Source organism: Lichenostomus cassidix, chromosome 3, assembly GCF_008360975.1.
Source record: "Lichenostomus cassidix isolate B80296 chromosome 3, HeHo_3.0, whole genome shotgun sequence".
In the NCBI taxonomy this organism is placed as follows: domain Eukaryota; kingdom Metazoa; phylum Chordata; class Aves; order Passeriformes; family Meliphagidae; genus Lichenostomus; species Lichenostomus cassidix.
This window is the reverse complement of record NC_139483.1, coordinates 86,923,500-86,940,287: the sequence shown is the minus strand read 5'-3', so window position 1 is coordinate 86,940,287 and position 16,788 is coordinate 86,923,500. Positions and strand designations below refer to the sequence as shown.

Below are 16,788 nucleotides of genomic sequence, written 5' to 3'. Positions count from 1 at the left end.
AGATTTTAATGAGACAGCTTTCAGACAGAATTTATTTAATAATTATTACCCTATCTCTCAAGGGAAGATAGATGTGTAAATGCTTTGGTTCAGGTTAAGATCTCAGTAGCTCCACCTTTTTGGCACTGCCTTCTCCTTTCTTATTTCCCTGTGTGTTCTGCCAGTTTAAGTAATTTGTCTTCTAAAGCTGTTTATAGCCCTGTGTTCCTAGTCAGTCAGCCATATGTATGTGCAAAATGCCCAGTTGACCCTGGCTATTACTGTGCTGTAACTTGCTGTGACAAGTCCCATGCCTGAAGTTAAAAAATCTGAATAAAATAAGACTTTTATTTTAAATAGCCATGGTTTCGAAAAGCTAAAGTATATCTCAAAGTAATCCATTGAAATCTATTTAAATTAGAAAGTGTTTAATGTAACATTCCAAAGCTATAGGAGGTAGTTATTACATGACTAATATCGTAGTGCAAAAGCATAATTAACCTGAAAACCTTACTTTGCAAAAATTTTGCTCAGGATGTCATCAAGAAATTAAGGTACAATGTGAAAAGGTAAAATATCTAAAAACTTTTCTCCTGGTCATCATAGAAGTTTCAGAGGTACAACTCTGCCTAAAACATGTTGGTCCAGACTGCAGAAAGCACACGTACCTGCCAGCACATGATGAAAACCAGAGTATATTACAATTAAACTAAACTTCTCTGTAAGTTTAACATTTCTGAGACTGATAGCAAGCAGAATGTGCAATCCAGTTCCTTGTTCAGTCCAGACTTCAGGAGACCTGATTTCATTCCTTTCATGAGACGTTTTTATGCTTTAAGGAAAATATTTTGAGCCACCCTTGATCTACTAAAAGCCTCAGAACTATATTTCTGATTTTGCTCATCTCCACCTGTTTGGATACTGGACAAGGTCTGACTTGACAATGAACCAACTAAACTTGTTTCCTCTTCACCTAACAAACACAAATCTAACTAAACAAACTAAAATCCCTATGAATCTTTTTCTTCATAAACATGAAGCTCCTGCATTTACCACAATCTAATGAGTAGAAAATATGACATGTTTTGTTTGAAGGAAATAGGCAGAATTTGAACAGATTCTCATGAAAAACATGAGGAAAAATACACTCTGTAAGCTCCAATATTACATGGGGAATTGATGCACAATAGATTAACTGCTCATTTATATACAAAATACTCATCTACTTAAATATCAGTCCACCTCTGTTGAATGGCAAACCCATTTGTTTCAATAAAAGCAAAAAAAAGGTGATAGAGCATAATAAACAGGAAAAAAAACAAAGGAAAAATTCATACCAGAACACACATTGTAATAATGACTCAGCCAATTCTAACCAATTATGTCTGGAAAAAGTTTGTGCAAAGTTCTCCTAAATGACATTTTCCATGACAAATAACACATTAAAATTTTTGGCTTTCTCCTATTCAGGCTATTGCCTTTTCAAAAGATTCTCCTCATAAGATAATTAAGAAGGGCCAAAGATTTACTTCAGTTTCCATATGTTTGCAAATAAAATTTACCTCATGCAGAGACTAAGAATTTGGCTGGAAAATTGGAAGCTTCAGACTTCTTGAATAATTAAAAAGACAGAATTATACTATAAATTGTTTCCCAGCTAGTGTTAGCTGCTTGAAACAAAGAGAAGAAAACAAACATAAAGTAATAATTTGTGTGGTGGAGGAGTTTTTATTTCTCTGTGTGCTCTTGAGCTACAGAACAAAAGCTGGTTCATTTTAATCAGAAGACAATTTTGTTCTAATGCAAAAATCTTGATAGGGCCTCCATTACTGTGACTGCCTCACACACATGGCCTTAATTTGCCTCCATAATCACACATAAGCAAAAGTATGATTCAAAAATACATCTACTGTGTACTTAAATATACGACTGCAACACATTTTATTAAAATCAGCTTCATTTATGTGCAATGCAGTGGATAAATCAAGTTTATATTAGCTGTTAGATACTGGAAGAAAAAAAAGATCCTGGAAACACAATATTCAGCACTGGCTGCCTAACTGCCCAATATTCTGAATTCAGTATTTAGTGTACATTGAATGCAATTTCACTTTGACAAGTGGGTGACCAGGATCCAAGCTTGTTTGCAAACATATCTATATATATATAGGCACCTTCTTCAGATTGCAGCCAGTAGCCTGTAGATTCCAGAAACATGGGGAGAAAGTAGCCTCACTCAATGTGCAAAAGTGATCATACTTATTGCCAAAATTTCACTATTATTCCTTTTTCACACAAGACATCGTGAAGAGTAGCTGATTCTAGGGTACAAACCAAGAACTCCATGACTCATCAAGCCCTCAGAAATCACCCAGTCAAACTTCTGCAATGAGACAGGATTCACTTGCCTGAGATATCCCCAGCAAAGGACAGTTTAATTTCTTTTCAAAATTTCCAGTGAAAATTTCAGCACCGTTTTCAGCGATGCCGTACGGTATAGTGCCAGAATCATTCAAATACTTATGTTTCTCTCTACATAACATTTATTTCCTTTTCCCTTCATGTAAAAGGATTAATTCAGACTGATTTGTAATGGTCCAGAGAAGATTGCTTTTTTTTTTTTGTCACGTTGTTAACATTTTTCTGAAAATGTTTTCTCATTGGTTTAAGAATACTTCAAGGAACTTGAAGTACACTGATTTATCCAGAATTCCTCAAGTTGTCTTTTTTACCTTTTGGATTTTTTCTTTTCAGCCTGGGGATACCTCCTCTGTTCTTAGAGAAATTTTAAAGATAAACTTTGATAATTAAATGAGTACTTTGGTCAGTGTATCAGACACATTAATCAGGCTCTCTGAACCTGCATGCCTCTGTGTTATCTCAGTATTCTTTAAAGTCTTCTCTCTGTGCTTTGACCTAAATTTCTACTCAATTTTTAAATTAACAGTGAATCTGGTCAAAGTTCACTTTTCCTAGAAAGATTAAAAAAGAAAAAAATGTTCTCCTTTGTATCATTCACTATTTTCTTTGTCATACATCTTTCCTTGTGTTCCTTTCTGAGTTCCTATATATTCTCAGAATCCTTTGAGTTTTCCTTATGATCTTAATGCGTCTTTTTAACTGAAATGCATTGTTTTCAATTTTATTCCTGACTACTTGTACTATTCCTTTATATGAACTTTAATTATATTTTATATGAGTTATGCAACCAGATTTTCCTTATACTTGTTTCATATGAGTGATATCTGCACTGTTACGTCCAAAATATTAATTATTTACACATTGCTGTAGACTAGTTAAGCAGAGTAGAATTTTCTAACTATCTCTGGTCTTGTAATATGATGACAGCTATCACTTTTGCTTATTTCATTTTACTTATTATGAGGGAATGGCCCTAAACTAAATTTCTAATTAGAGTGTAACAGCTCAGAGGTGAATAACTTCTAGGTTCTAAATAAAATTTTTCTTTAATCCAATGATTTTTATCAAAAAGACGAAATGGTACTTGCCAACTGTAATTTAAGAATGCTAGGAAAGGAAAAATAGTAGAAAGCTTAATGAAGAGCTCTGTTCTTTTTACAGGACAACACAGCTGCTGAGATAGTAATAATGGTTTATTTTTAAAAACTGGTGCATTTTTATAAAGATCAGGAATGGTTATAGGAATTGTTAAAATATTCTGGGTTGTCTACTAGCAAAATAATAGTAATAAAGGCTTTTAGTTTTTTTGGGAACCAAAGAACAAAAGACAGTTACTAAAACCAGGAAAAGAGCATCCAAATGCATCTAGAAGTTCCCATTTGATAACAGACTATAACAATATAAAACATCTAGAGCAAAGGCTCAATGGTTATGAGAGTAAAATTAATACATTGGCATAAGTTTTACACAGGTATTAGGTTTGATGTGATTAATTCTAAGATATGGTAAAAAGTCAAGAATAAAATCAGAGATCTGAAACTGGCTGTTATGATCACATTCTACTCTTGGGCTGAAATGCATGACTCATATATAAAACCAAACAAATTAAAATGTTTCTTGGTATTTAAATGGAAGGTATAACTGATATCGCAGCATAGAGTAACAGCAGTGTGCAAGAAAAGAGGAACAAATGACAATTCCTCTCTTCTTGTCTCTTCACAGTCACTTCAGCATGAAGGAATAGATGTGTATTCACAGTCATCCCTAAAGTACTGAGATCAAAGGACATATTTAGAAGTGAGCATTATAGTACTGCAGGTTTTAGAGTTTCCAAATAAGAATAAAATTCTTAAATCTTTTTCACAGTAACTTAGAGATTTTGTTGATTGGTCTTTTTTTTAAGTAAAAATAAAACATTAACAAAGAATAGGCACAAGTATTCTTCAATTAAATTGTGTCCCAGTGCCTTTCCAGTTATTTTCACAAATAGTGAAAGGTCTGCAGATTAATTGCTTTCCACAACATCATCATAACAACAGCTCTGCCCTACAGCTGCCAGTGTAACCTCTACATCTACCTTCTCCCTCCTCAGGTCCCTCAAGGAAAGTTTTGCTGAACATTTTGGAGGTGAATATTGAAAATTGTATTTGGATAATGATGGTGAGTATGACTGTAACTTTAGGATTACTTATAAATATACTTTTTTGTAATCTTAGTTAATTCAAACTTTTGTGGCTGTATTGCCTCAGCACATGACAATCTCTATCTCAAACTGCTTAAAGAGGAATAAAGAAAGTTCTGGAATCACGTGAATAATTTGACACATACTGGGCAAGTCGATTTATTGTCCTTAAAGAGGCTTAGTAGAGCCAATGGCTGAGCAGTAGGAGGAAACTGAAGAGGCTGCAAACATAGCTCCAGTATTGAACTAATTTGTGAATGGTTGTGTAAGATAATGTCAAGTAATTGTGTTTTGTTGGGAGCCCCTCCTAACTAGGATATAATAATAAAAAAATACTTGTGTGAAGGGTTAAAAAATAGATGTGTTTACAGGACTGATTGTAAAAGTGGTGTTGTGGTGAGTTCAAATTCACACAAAATGCTAATTTCCTACTGATAGCAATCTTAGAAAAATGAAGCAGCAATAATAGAAGCTTTGAAATCTTAATCTGTCTAGTGATTTCTCTTGTTTCTCAGCTCCATCATAAAAGATCTGAAGACAAATGACACCTTCTCCGGCAGTTATAGAACACCATTTTTTTCTACTATTGACCTTAGCATGTCCTAAGGTACAGTCTTGTTTCTGCTGTGTGACTGAATGCCTTCATAAATTACAATTTAGGTACAATTCTACTGATGATGCAGGTACTAGAAGAAGTAGGACCTAACGAAGTTGTTTCTGAATGTGAGGTACCAGCAATAAAAAAGCAGGGGTGAGAAAAAAATTGTCATTTTTTTTTCCTCAGCAAAGGTAGACATGACTTTTAATACAAACCTGAACAGATAAGTAATAATAAAAACACCTGCCATATCACAGCTTTCCACATATATAGATTTTATTGGCTAACTGTGTTTGTTTGGTTTCTTTTCAAACATAATTATTTTCCATTTAACACTAGATCTAATATTTTTATTTATATTCCTCCTTCTTTCTTCTAGAGATACAGAACATCTAATTTATTATGAGATGGAACATTTTGTTTCATTTTTTGAAAAATGAGTAACTATTCTGTTGAATTATCTTGTTTAAAACAAATTATTCCAAGTCTAGTTTTATAACTACAAACCAACATTTCAGTGTATATTCTGAGACATTATTTCCATTGCTTAGCTCTTGTTGGTTTGGGCAAAAAATGTCCCCTCACAAATGACAGTCTGCTGAAAACAGGAAGAGTAATGAAGGATTGTTTAATTCTGAAAGCATGCTCAGGAAGGCCCAGATTTTTGTTCCATTGCACCTCAGTGTTAGAATCAAAACATTTCTGTTGTGGTTTTGATAATGAGCACATGTATACTGATAAGAGCAGCAAGTCACACTTTTATTCTGTCCACATAGTGAGAGGTCCAGATATGTCAGATATGTCAGGATATGTCCAGGATATTATCCTGACTCTAAGCCAAGTCAGCTATTTGCAGCAATTTCTATGGCCATTTCTATAGCAGAAAAGGGGGAAAAGGATAAGAGCCACACTAGGGAAACAATCCATTTCCCCAGCTGGAGTTGAGGAGATGTAGTGCCCTGGTAATGCAACTAAGCAGTTTCTAGACTGAATATGGCTATTGTCCAGAAAGCTACAGCTAGATTTATGAAAGCAGAATTCAGTCTGAGACTAATATAGGAAAACATAAGAGTGGAACTGAGTTGAAGGTTAAGATACAGAAATTTGTGCTAGGTGCATACATTCCATTAGGTTCAATGAAGATTGGGGTCATAATATGATTGAAAACATGTGTGTGCTCAGGGAAATTTGAGATTATACAGGGTGTTCCGGATAGCCAGACATGGGTGGCAGAGATGAGGTCCTTTCAGTGTCAGTGGGCAGAGGTCAGATGCCCTAATGCAGGAGTTGAAGTGGCCTTGAATGGCACCAGATGTTGAACTTTGGGCAAGAGAATCCCACCCTCAGCCTGCACAGCAAAGAGAGGCACAGACAGCTCCCTTTCTTCATCTCTGCCTCTCTTGAACTTTCCCTTTCTCCCTCTCATCCTTCTTTCCCTTTCTGTCTCAGAGGAGCCAAATGGTTTCAGATATGACAGTAGGCAATCATTATTGAACTTCACTTGTGTTCTTTAAATGAGTCAAAGGTGTGAAAAATAAAACAGTTATGTTAGTCTATGAGCCATGGAGGATTAATGCAATATCCTGTCATCCAAGGTGTGTCTGCAGTAGGTGTTTTTTGCAGGACAACTACCTGAATGAGGAGGGTTGATTTTGAGTAGCTTCCAAATACCCACTGAGATGCTCTGCCACTCTCCTTTTCAATAGGATAGCTGAGAAAATAAGCTAGAAAAGCTCCCTTACCAGTTACTGTCATGTTCAAAACAGCTTTGGCTTGGGGAAAATTAATTAAATTTATTGTCAATTAAAAAAAATTAAAGTGGAATGGGATGGTGAGAAACAAAAAAAAAGCCCTCTAAACCACCTTCTTCCCACTCTCCTTCCTGGGCTTAGCATCATTCCTCCATTCTAAACTCTTCTTCAGGATTCATTACTGCATCATTTTTAGACCTGTCACAATTAATTACTTTAGCTGGCAATTTGAAAGATTCTCAATATGTCATTGAGAGAAACAAACACTGTAAGCAGTTTGAATGTTCAGGGCTCTTGAGTGCCTGAGAGTGATTGCACAGTCAAACATAAATAGTTCTTGAATAGTGAAATTTCAGCAATCTAGGAAGAGAATAAATTTTTTATTTTCATTCATGTAATAGTCCACATTACAAAATTATGGCATTCCTAGCAGAATGAAATATATTTCTGTGTCTTTAGAGTCTGCATTGATCTAGGATTCTTCAGTGAATATTAATAATTCAACCAAAGTCTTGGCCACTGCAGCTGTCCTTTGAATGTCTGATATAGCTTGCAGATACACAAAACTATTTACTGATTTGTAAAGAAAGAACAGTATTTGTACTTTGTAAAAAAAAATTTCCCATACAGTGCTTTTGGGAAAAATGTATAATTTCTCTTTAAAAATATTTTTGCTCAAACTACCTTCCTTCTAGGTGTTTTTACACTGCTTCTCTACAACACCCAAAGATAATAATCTTTTCCAGGGGAAGACAAACAGGTCAATGGATCTTCAATTAAACCTTATCATCTTAAAAACATAGAAAGGCTTTGTTTTTTTCAAATGTTTCTTGTGCCCATCTGATTGTATCTCACAGCCAGATTTCATCTACTCTTCCTGATTATTCCTCACCTGAGGTCATAATCTTGTTTTTTGATATGATAATTGTTTTCACAGCAACAAATTTTGATGCTAAAGGCACATCATGATTTGAGTTAGAGAAAAGTATCAGAAACAATTGAATTTGCAAAAAATTGAGAGAAATTGTTCACACGTCCATACCTCACTAATAAAAATGCATAAAGAAGAGGTTTCTACCTTAACCTAAAATGGGATGTACAACTCCAAACCACCTTTCAGCATCAATGAGCTTTTCAGGTTGCACACCAATCAAAAGCTAGTGTTCCATTTTTCATACATAAATATTTGTAGGAATTTAAATTATCTTGAGAATAATATATTTCTAATAACATTAATTTGAATCTTCCATAAATGCAGTTAAAAATAAAAGTAGAGTTACATATAACAGCAATAACAAAAGTAATTTATACACTGGTAGCCATAGAAATTTTTAATCTTTTACACTTACACTGTACATACATTTTCAAGTATGGGAAGCACTTTGGTGTGTATGCTATGGAACACTCTTAACAATATACTGTATATTTATAGTACATTTTCCCTACAATAACTACAGATTTCAGGTGGCTTTCCAAGTGTAACACTTGAGAACACAGAAATCTGTGTTCCTGATAAGTGGTTCTGAAATACCATGGTATTAGGTGTTTTCACAGCATATTCAACAACAAAAATATACTCATTCAAACACTAGAAAATATAGTCAGTTTCATATATGGAAAATATAAGTTGTGTTTGTCTTGGATACCAAATCATATTGGAATTTACAGGAGTGAAAGAACTGGTTAGATTGCTGCAGCTACTGTTCTAAAGGAGTAACAACCAAGTTTCTATTGTGATCTGACACAAAAGCTGTGCTTAATCAATGACCAATTCAAGCACAGTTGCTTATCAAAGTGGAATAATAAATGATATGGTGGTTTTATATTCAGTGCCTAAGAAGTGATTCAAGAGGCAATTCTTTGCTTATCAAAACAGAAACCACATTATACAAAATATTGATTGACTCTCTGAACTAAATTAAGGAATGGCTGAATCAATGAGGATGATGCACAAGTTACTGCCTTTCTAGTAAAGAAGGCATGCTGAGCATCAAAATACAAAAAACTTCTGCCATCAAATAATTGGTGTGGGGTGAGATTGGGTCATAAGGAAGAATTTCTGGGGTAGTATTTTTACTATTTTCACAGTCATCAGAGCCTTTTTGTGTCACTTGCAGTGATCAAAACTCTCTGAGGGGCACCCCTCCTGAGGGATGTCTCAGGACAAATTTCAATTCTCCTTCCCCCATTCAGGACGTCCAAAATGGATGCTACTGTGCCAAGAAGAACTGCATCTCTCAAATGTTCAACTGCACCAGATAATCTCTCTCTCTAAGTTATTCTCACCATGCAGACACATACAGAGGAGATTCCAGGGAAACAGTGTACCCAGGAGGGAGCCCTTCATGCAAGCTACCACCAAGTCCCTGTCCCAAGCTGACAAAGCCAGGAATACCAGTTCAGTGAGGGAGTGTCAGAACATGTCTGTATTGGTGTAGTGAGTTCCACATTTAATGAAAATTCTTGAATCTTGTGAACTATTGAGTGGGGGAAAAATGTAATAGTAATGAATTGCAAACACTTATTCAACTGACAATGGCAGCTTAGTTTCAATTATTTATAACACTTCATAATGTGCTAATAAATGTTCTGTAGTAGCATGTCTTGAAAATGTAATGAAGTCTTAGTAAAATAAAACCTCATTAAAGCATTCAGCTATTAATTCTGTGTTGATGAAAGGAAAATATAATATTTTTGTGAACAATGTGTTTCTCATATCTCTTCTATGGTATTTGTCTGTTTAAATTCTTTATCAACACTGTTCTGAGTTTTAAGTGTGGTGCATTTCCCTTACTCCAAAGGAAATTTGCACCTTCTTTTTTGCTGTGCCTATCAAAATCTTTTAATCTGAAGATGATAAAGAAGAATTTATGATACCTTGAATTTAATTTCTTTTTCCCTTCCTTATGCCTGCTATGTCTGCCAGTTCCACTAAACCTTTTTTCAACTTATCAATGAAAGCAAAAAGTAGAATAGACAAAAATAGTTACACATATGACAGTGAAGTTAGAATTAAGTTTGTATAGGCATCACAAATCTAATTTCATATTTGATTTCAAATTTCTGATTTCAAATGCATTTCACATGTATTAAGGCAGCAATCCTTCAGTTTGAATGTTCAAGTCAGGATTTATGCTGGGCTGCCCTGCCTCAGGTAATTTGTCTTAATTTTCCCACTGTTTGCTGGGTGTCTGGATATAATCTTGGAAGAACTGTGGAATCAGTAAGAAAAAGAAGCTTTTTAGGATGTCATCCTAAAAAACTTTAATGCAAACATGAAACAGCCAAATTCAGCTCATAGTGAGGAATAAACCTCACAGAGTGTTCTGCTCCTCTTTAGCTCACCTTAGATTCTTTTTTCCATCAAGATCCATGACCAGAGGGTAATTTACCTATTTTTCTGGAGGACAAAGTCAGACATCATTCAATTCTTCCAAGCAAACAAACAATTGAGGTAAGACAAGGCCTAGACCTTCATGATGCTGAAACTCTGTTCACATGGAACTATGGTAATACTTTATCAGTTTGCTACACTAGTCATAAGATTGTAGGAAATACTATCTGAGTTTATGAAGTCCTGCAAGAAGAATATTCTGCACCTTCCACCATGTGAGACCATTTTGTCAACCTCTTCTTCTCTCATATGTGTGTAAAAATATTCCCTATCAATACTACTGAATGGTTATGCTATTAGTAGGAAAACAAAAGTTAAAAATCACATTCTATTGAGACTGTCTGTTGCACAACCAATACAAAAGGCTGCCTAGAAAAATACATAGAATAGATAGACTCCTCAGAGGTGTAGGGCCATCCCCTTCCTTTGAACTGTGCCATGCACCTCAGCCAATCTCATGCCCATTATCTTTTCTATCTGCCCATTGTGCACCTTTCTTATTACTCTGCCATCTATTAAGAATAAAAGCAATAAGGCTACACAAGGACTTTCTTTTGTCTGAGCATTACAGACTAATTTCAGATCTTAGAGTAGGAAAATGAGGTGTAGATTTGAGCCTTGGTATAACACAAAAACAATATTTAAAGTATTTTGGAATAAGTAAAGTTTTTTTGGTGAGTAAAAGCTACTTTTGGTGCTCTGTTAATAATCATGTTATTCATATATTCTCAGCAAAAAAAGAAGAAGTTTTTGTCTGCTTGAGAAATTGTAATATAACTATAGATTCTATGTTTCAAAATAATGTATAATCAGTCAATATAATATTCTTAAATTATTTAGTAGATGCACAAAGATAGATCAGACATTTGATGATACTGAAAGCTCAGCAGTGGGTAAAATTGATTGAATGCACTTTGAGCATGAATAAAAGAGTTAATGATTTATTGACACTTTGTGGATTAATCTGAGGCCTCATTAAGCAATGAAGCAGAATGGTAAACCTGATTTGAAGGAATGTTAAGAATTGTTCCCAAGCAAGAAAAAAAATTAGACCTCACTTTTTGACATTAAGTATTTTTGGCTACTTTTGGAGATCTTGAAAGGTAACACATATAAGGAATAGGGGCAAAACGGGTGCTCCTTGTGCCAGATTTTCCAGCAATTCTGTTATTTCAAACTACAAAGCAAGTATTGAAAAAAAGATCAAACAAATAAAAAATAAAGACAAAGTAGTTCTGATTTAGAAGGATATGCTATTATTTTTTTTTAATAGTTAATGATTATTCGACTTACTGTGGCCAAATTTAGTATCTCAGATTTACCAGTCCAGTTTTCCTTGGTATGTGATTGTTTTGCCTTTTGTTAGATAATTTGAGTTTTATATGTAACACTGATTTCTTGATTTTTGCTATCTGGACTGAATTTTTTAACTTGAGTATTTGTTTCTCTCACATTAAGTCATAGGTCTATTTTGCTTTCAGTGGACAATAAAGGGGAGGAGGAGGATTATTTTTCTGTTGTATTCACAAAAGGTGCTTACAGGCCACTGACAGATCTTTTATCGCTTTCCAATGAATTTTAGCTTGTTTACTCAGCTTGTACTGGTCCAGTAAAAATATGGAAACTAAATCCCTTGTAACAAGTAATGTTGATATCAGGATGCTAAGGGTGGTCATGCAATAACAGTTGTTAGAAACGTTCATGATAAATAAACCTTTTATTTTTGTCATAATATTGTTATAGGGACAAGTGCTGAAGCACTTTTACCATGCTGATAGTTAAAAACAATCTTCACTATGAATGCATATATATTTGTGATATACAGGAACATGATATACAAAATATTACCTAAGAATTACGCCCATAAAATACAGAGTGGGAGTTTTCTACCTGGGATGATAAACTCAGAAACATGAAGGAACACAACATGACTCCCAAAACTCCAAGCAACAAAACAGTAACTTGTCATATTTCCTTACTTTATTTTATACAGAATATTGAAGAGGCTCGCAGGAACCCTTTCCCTGTAAAGAAATATTGTACAAAACCTTAGACTTTATTTCCTTCTACTATTTTTCATCTTGAAAAATAACGACTTTCTTGGAGAATTTGGTGCTCTTCATTTGCATTAAAAAGTGATAAAAAACAATGTAATCTTTCATTTTCTCTTACTGGAAATGTTGAACTTGAACTTAGGGAGAAAAAGAGTGTATCACCAGCTACTTCAAGATGATACAACAAAATGATATAACATACTGCTTTATATGTGGATGTTGTCTGTGAAAGAAAATTACAGGAAGTTTGCAAAGACAGCAGTAAGATATAAAGGTAATGTTTGAACACACGAAAATTCAGAACTTCAGAGAAGTTTAAGTTTATTGACTCCCCTTAGCATCCTGATTTATTTTACTGAGAAAAGTTAGGAGGAATTCAGGCAACAGGTAGAAAAAAGCAGAAATCTTAAAAGACATCCTTTTAAAAAGCTGGAAAATCAATTAAACACAAAGAGGCTAATCCAAGCCAGAGACTTGCAAATGAATAATTTGCTACTTAATGTGGAAAGACAAGACAGGAGAAGAGCAAAAAAGACAAAGAAAATAAATATGGGAAAGATGAGTAATCAAAGCAGTGGAGTGAAGAGTGAATGAGAGCTAGTTAGTGGTAAGAGCTGTATTCAGGTATAAGGTGTCCTGTGTCTACTGGATTGCATATCACTGCAATCCTCAAATTCCAAACTTGACCTCCGGAAAAAGGCATTTAACTGGGTTTGTAAATCAAATATTTATTGCTTATTCCTGTATAGATGTCCTGGGTTTTGGTAATGGATGGCAAAAAGGACTTCACCATTTTTCTTTTTTTCCCTTCATTTCCTTCATATAAAATAACTATCATCAATGATAGTGTGGTGGTAAAATTATTAATATATGAGAGAAATGTTTAAGTTTATCCTAACTAAAAAAACCCACTCTTTTTGACTAAAAGCTAACAGTCAATTACTGTTTATAAGCTAACGTGACACTGAATGTGGCACCCCTACGGGCTCCATCCAAAGCTGTCTCTCCATATTATCACATTATTTACTGGTTAATTCGTTCTTAGAATTGTGGCAGCCAACAAGCTGCTTAAGAAGTCTGTCCCAGGCATGGATACCTGGCTTTTTTAACATTGTAATGATTAATTTTTCTCACTTTTTATTTTTCCTTTTTTATTGTTTTCTGAAGCACCATATCGTCTAGATCTCTGCAATCACTTGGAAGAGAGCAGGGAAGCAGAGGGGGAAATGTAATGAGGATATTCTCTCACTATGATCATAGATAATAAATTTTCTGTCTGACCTGTCCTGAATTCAGTAATGAGTGGTGTCCCCCAGGGAACTGTACTGGGGCCAGTACTGTTTACTGTCTCCGTCAAAAACACAGCCACTGGGATTGAGTGCACCCTCAACAAATTTTAGATGACACCAAGCTGAGTGGTGTGGCTGACACATCTGAAGGGCAGGAAGCTATCCAGAGGGATCTGGACAAGTTCAAGAAGGGAGCCCATGGGAACCTCAAGAGGTTCAATAAGGCCAAGTGCAAGGTGCAGCACCTGGGCCAGGGCAAGCCCCAGTATCAATATAAGGGAAATAAAGGATTTAAAGCAGCCCTGTGGGGGAGGTCTTGGGGGTGCTGGTGGGAGAAAAGCTGGACATGAGCTGGCTGTGCTCACTGGCAACCCAAAAAGTCAACCATATCCTGGGCTCCATAATAAAAATTGTGGCTAGCAGGTCAAGGGAGGTGATTTTCCCCTCTACTCCACTCCCATGAGATCCACCCAAAGAACTGTGACCAGCTCTGAGCTTCCCAGGAAAAGAAGGACATGGACTTGTAAGAGCAGTCTCACCTATGAAGAAAGGCTGAGAGAGTTGGGGTTGTACAGCCTGGGAAAGAGAAAGGTCCTTGGAGACCTCCTTGGGGCCTTTCAGTATGTAAAGCAGGCTTATCAGAAAGATGGAGACAGATTTTTAATATGGCCTGTAGTGACAGGACAAAGGGTAATGGCTTTAAACTAGAAGGGGGTAGCTTTAGACAAGATAAAAGCAAGACATATTTTACAATTAGAGTGGTGAAACACTGGAACAGGTTGCCCAGATAGCTGGTAGATACCCCAGTCCTTAAAACATTGAAGGTCAGATAGAACTCTGAACCACTTGATCTATTTGAAGGTGTCTCTGCTAATAGCAGAAAAGTTGGACTAGATGACCTCTAAATATCCCTTCCAGCCTAAACTATTCTACAGTTCTATAGAAATGTGCTTGTGTTATGCACTGGAGTCCCCATATTCTCCAATAAAGGGAATCATCTTGCTTGTATCCAAAAGCTGCTATTGGAAGATCTCAAAGAAGAAATGGGCAACGTTCCTACCATTTCCCTGAGCTATTTTAGTTAGTATATCTAGATAAAATTCATATACCATGAATTAAGAGGAGTAAGCATCTCAAAAGTCGTTAAAATTAAAATAAATCATTTGCTATTAAACCAAAACTGAATACTTTCAACTTTACTTTTCCATGGGACTAAAATGGTAACATGAGATCATTGAATTTTCAGTATGAGAAAGAGAAAATTCCACTGAATTAGGATTTTTTTAGCCAATCCTGAACACATCATCTCGCAATCAGCAACTTTAAGTCTATGTTAGCCCTGGTCAGATGGCTTCTGCCACAAACAAAGGCAGTATCAGCACTCTAAGTGACACAGACCATTGTGATAAAAAGAGAATTTGGACTTTGAGATCATTAGAATATAGGAAAAGAATTTCAATTGTCATGAAAAATGATGAAATTAAGTAATAATGAAAGGAATTCAGAAGAATATTCTGTACAACACTAATTCCTGTAGAGTCAGATTTGTGTCCTATCAGTATCCTTTTAAATGTCCGATCCTTTTGATATAGCATTAATTAAATCTCTGATTCCAAGGTGAGTACAGGGAAAAGGGATGATTCATTCACCTTTACCATAAAAACCTAATGTAAGCTAGGGAAGTTTATAATCCAGTGGAGAAAATCCATATGCACATATTGTATTCATTCAACAAAAACCAATGCACTATTCATGGCTGTCTTGGATGTGTAGCCAAGCCCTAGTCTTGATGACATTTAAAGCTCTGAATACCTTTTTAAACTGAAATTATTGGAATCAACTAAACGAAACAGATTCAGAGAGAAAATGCTAGCTTAAAAAAATCGAATACTGCCACATATGAAAGTTGAACCAAGAAGATTGGAAATATACCAGTCTTTAACATATATTCAATATAAACATAATTACACACCAGCACTGCATCAAGGCAGCAGAAAAGGCAAACAGAGATTACTGAGTGAAAGCTACTCTTCTATGGTTCTTTCCAAGTTTATTGGTTAGCTCTTTTAAGTGCCCATATGGAGACCTATTAATTCATTCTGTTTCCTTCCTGATTTGCACCCTTAGCCAGAGGGTATCTCATCAGTAAACTAGGTAATTGTTTTGCATTAATTGTTAGAAACAGTTGTTAGCTTTAATTTCAGTAGCATGCTCAAGTATCATGAACATAGCTGCAAACTACAAACAAATAACCATCTTATTTCAAACTTCTTTGTTCTTTATTTTTCTCTCATGGTAACTCCATAGACTTTTACTAATGTCATAATTATGTAATATACATCATGTTGGGGAAAGATTTTTCCCTCCTTTTAATGTTTTACTTGTAGGCTTTAACAAGTTTATAGATATCAGCCCCCAGTGTTATGATACAGTTTTAATTTAGAGGCAGATGACCATTATTGCACTGTAATTCTTTCTTTCAGATTTATGAAATCATAAACCTGATAGTGCTTTAGGGATGTTTTCGAAAGGAAGCAGCAGGAGCAACAAGGGAAATGTTGGAAAGAAAAGTGTTGCTGGATACTGTAGGAGTTTTTTTTAGTTTTGAGGGGAGAATCAGGATGCGTATGCAAAGGAATGATAATCCTGGGATATAGCATATTGTGGGCATTATTAAAAGATTTTTCATTATTTCTTGCTAACTTACTGTGTATATGGCACACACTCCTCTTGTCATGCCATGCCTCCCTTTCCTGTTGGCAAAGTTTTGTGCCAAGAGTTTTCTGTTGTGCCATGATTTTCTAATACGTTGGAAAGCATTTTTAGGTTCCCCATAGGTGTCTCATGAATTTGTCTTATAATAAAATGCACGAGAATGTGACTAAGGCATCATTTATTTTAATTTAGGGGGCTGGGGTATCTTAGTAGGTTTTGTACTCTTATTTCACTGATAAGTTAGGATTCTTTCTGGGCTCAGTTGTCTATTTAGACATTATATTGCCCATATATTGTATGTACCTTTGTGTTTAAACAGAACTCAATGAAGTTTCTATCTTGTTTTCCCCCAAAATCAGCAGCATGGAAAAGGATTAGAAATGCAACATAGAATTGGAACATGGC

At 35.2% G+C, this 16,788-nt stretch overlaps 1 long non-coding RNA gene across 1 annotated transcript; it reads left to right on the top strand.

The window, feature by feature from the left end:
• The first annotated feature begins 3,538 nt into the window (after nt 1-3,538).
• Nucleotides 3,539-11,047, top strand: LOC146440162 (uncharacterized). Its single transcript, XR_014851367.1, has 3 exons — nt 3,539-3,582; nt 4,493-4,560; nt 9,125-11,047. It is a non-coding gene; the product is annotated as an uncharacterized LOC146440162 (long non-coding RNA).
• Nucleotides 11,048-16,788: the final 5,741 nt, after the last annotated feature.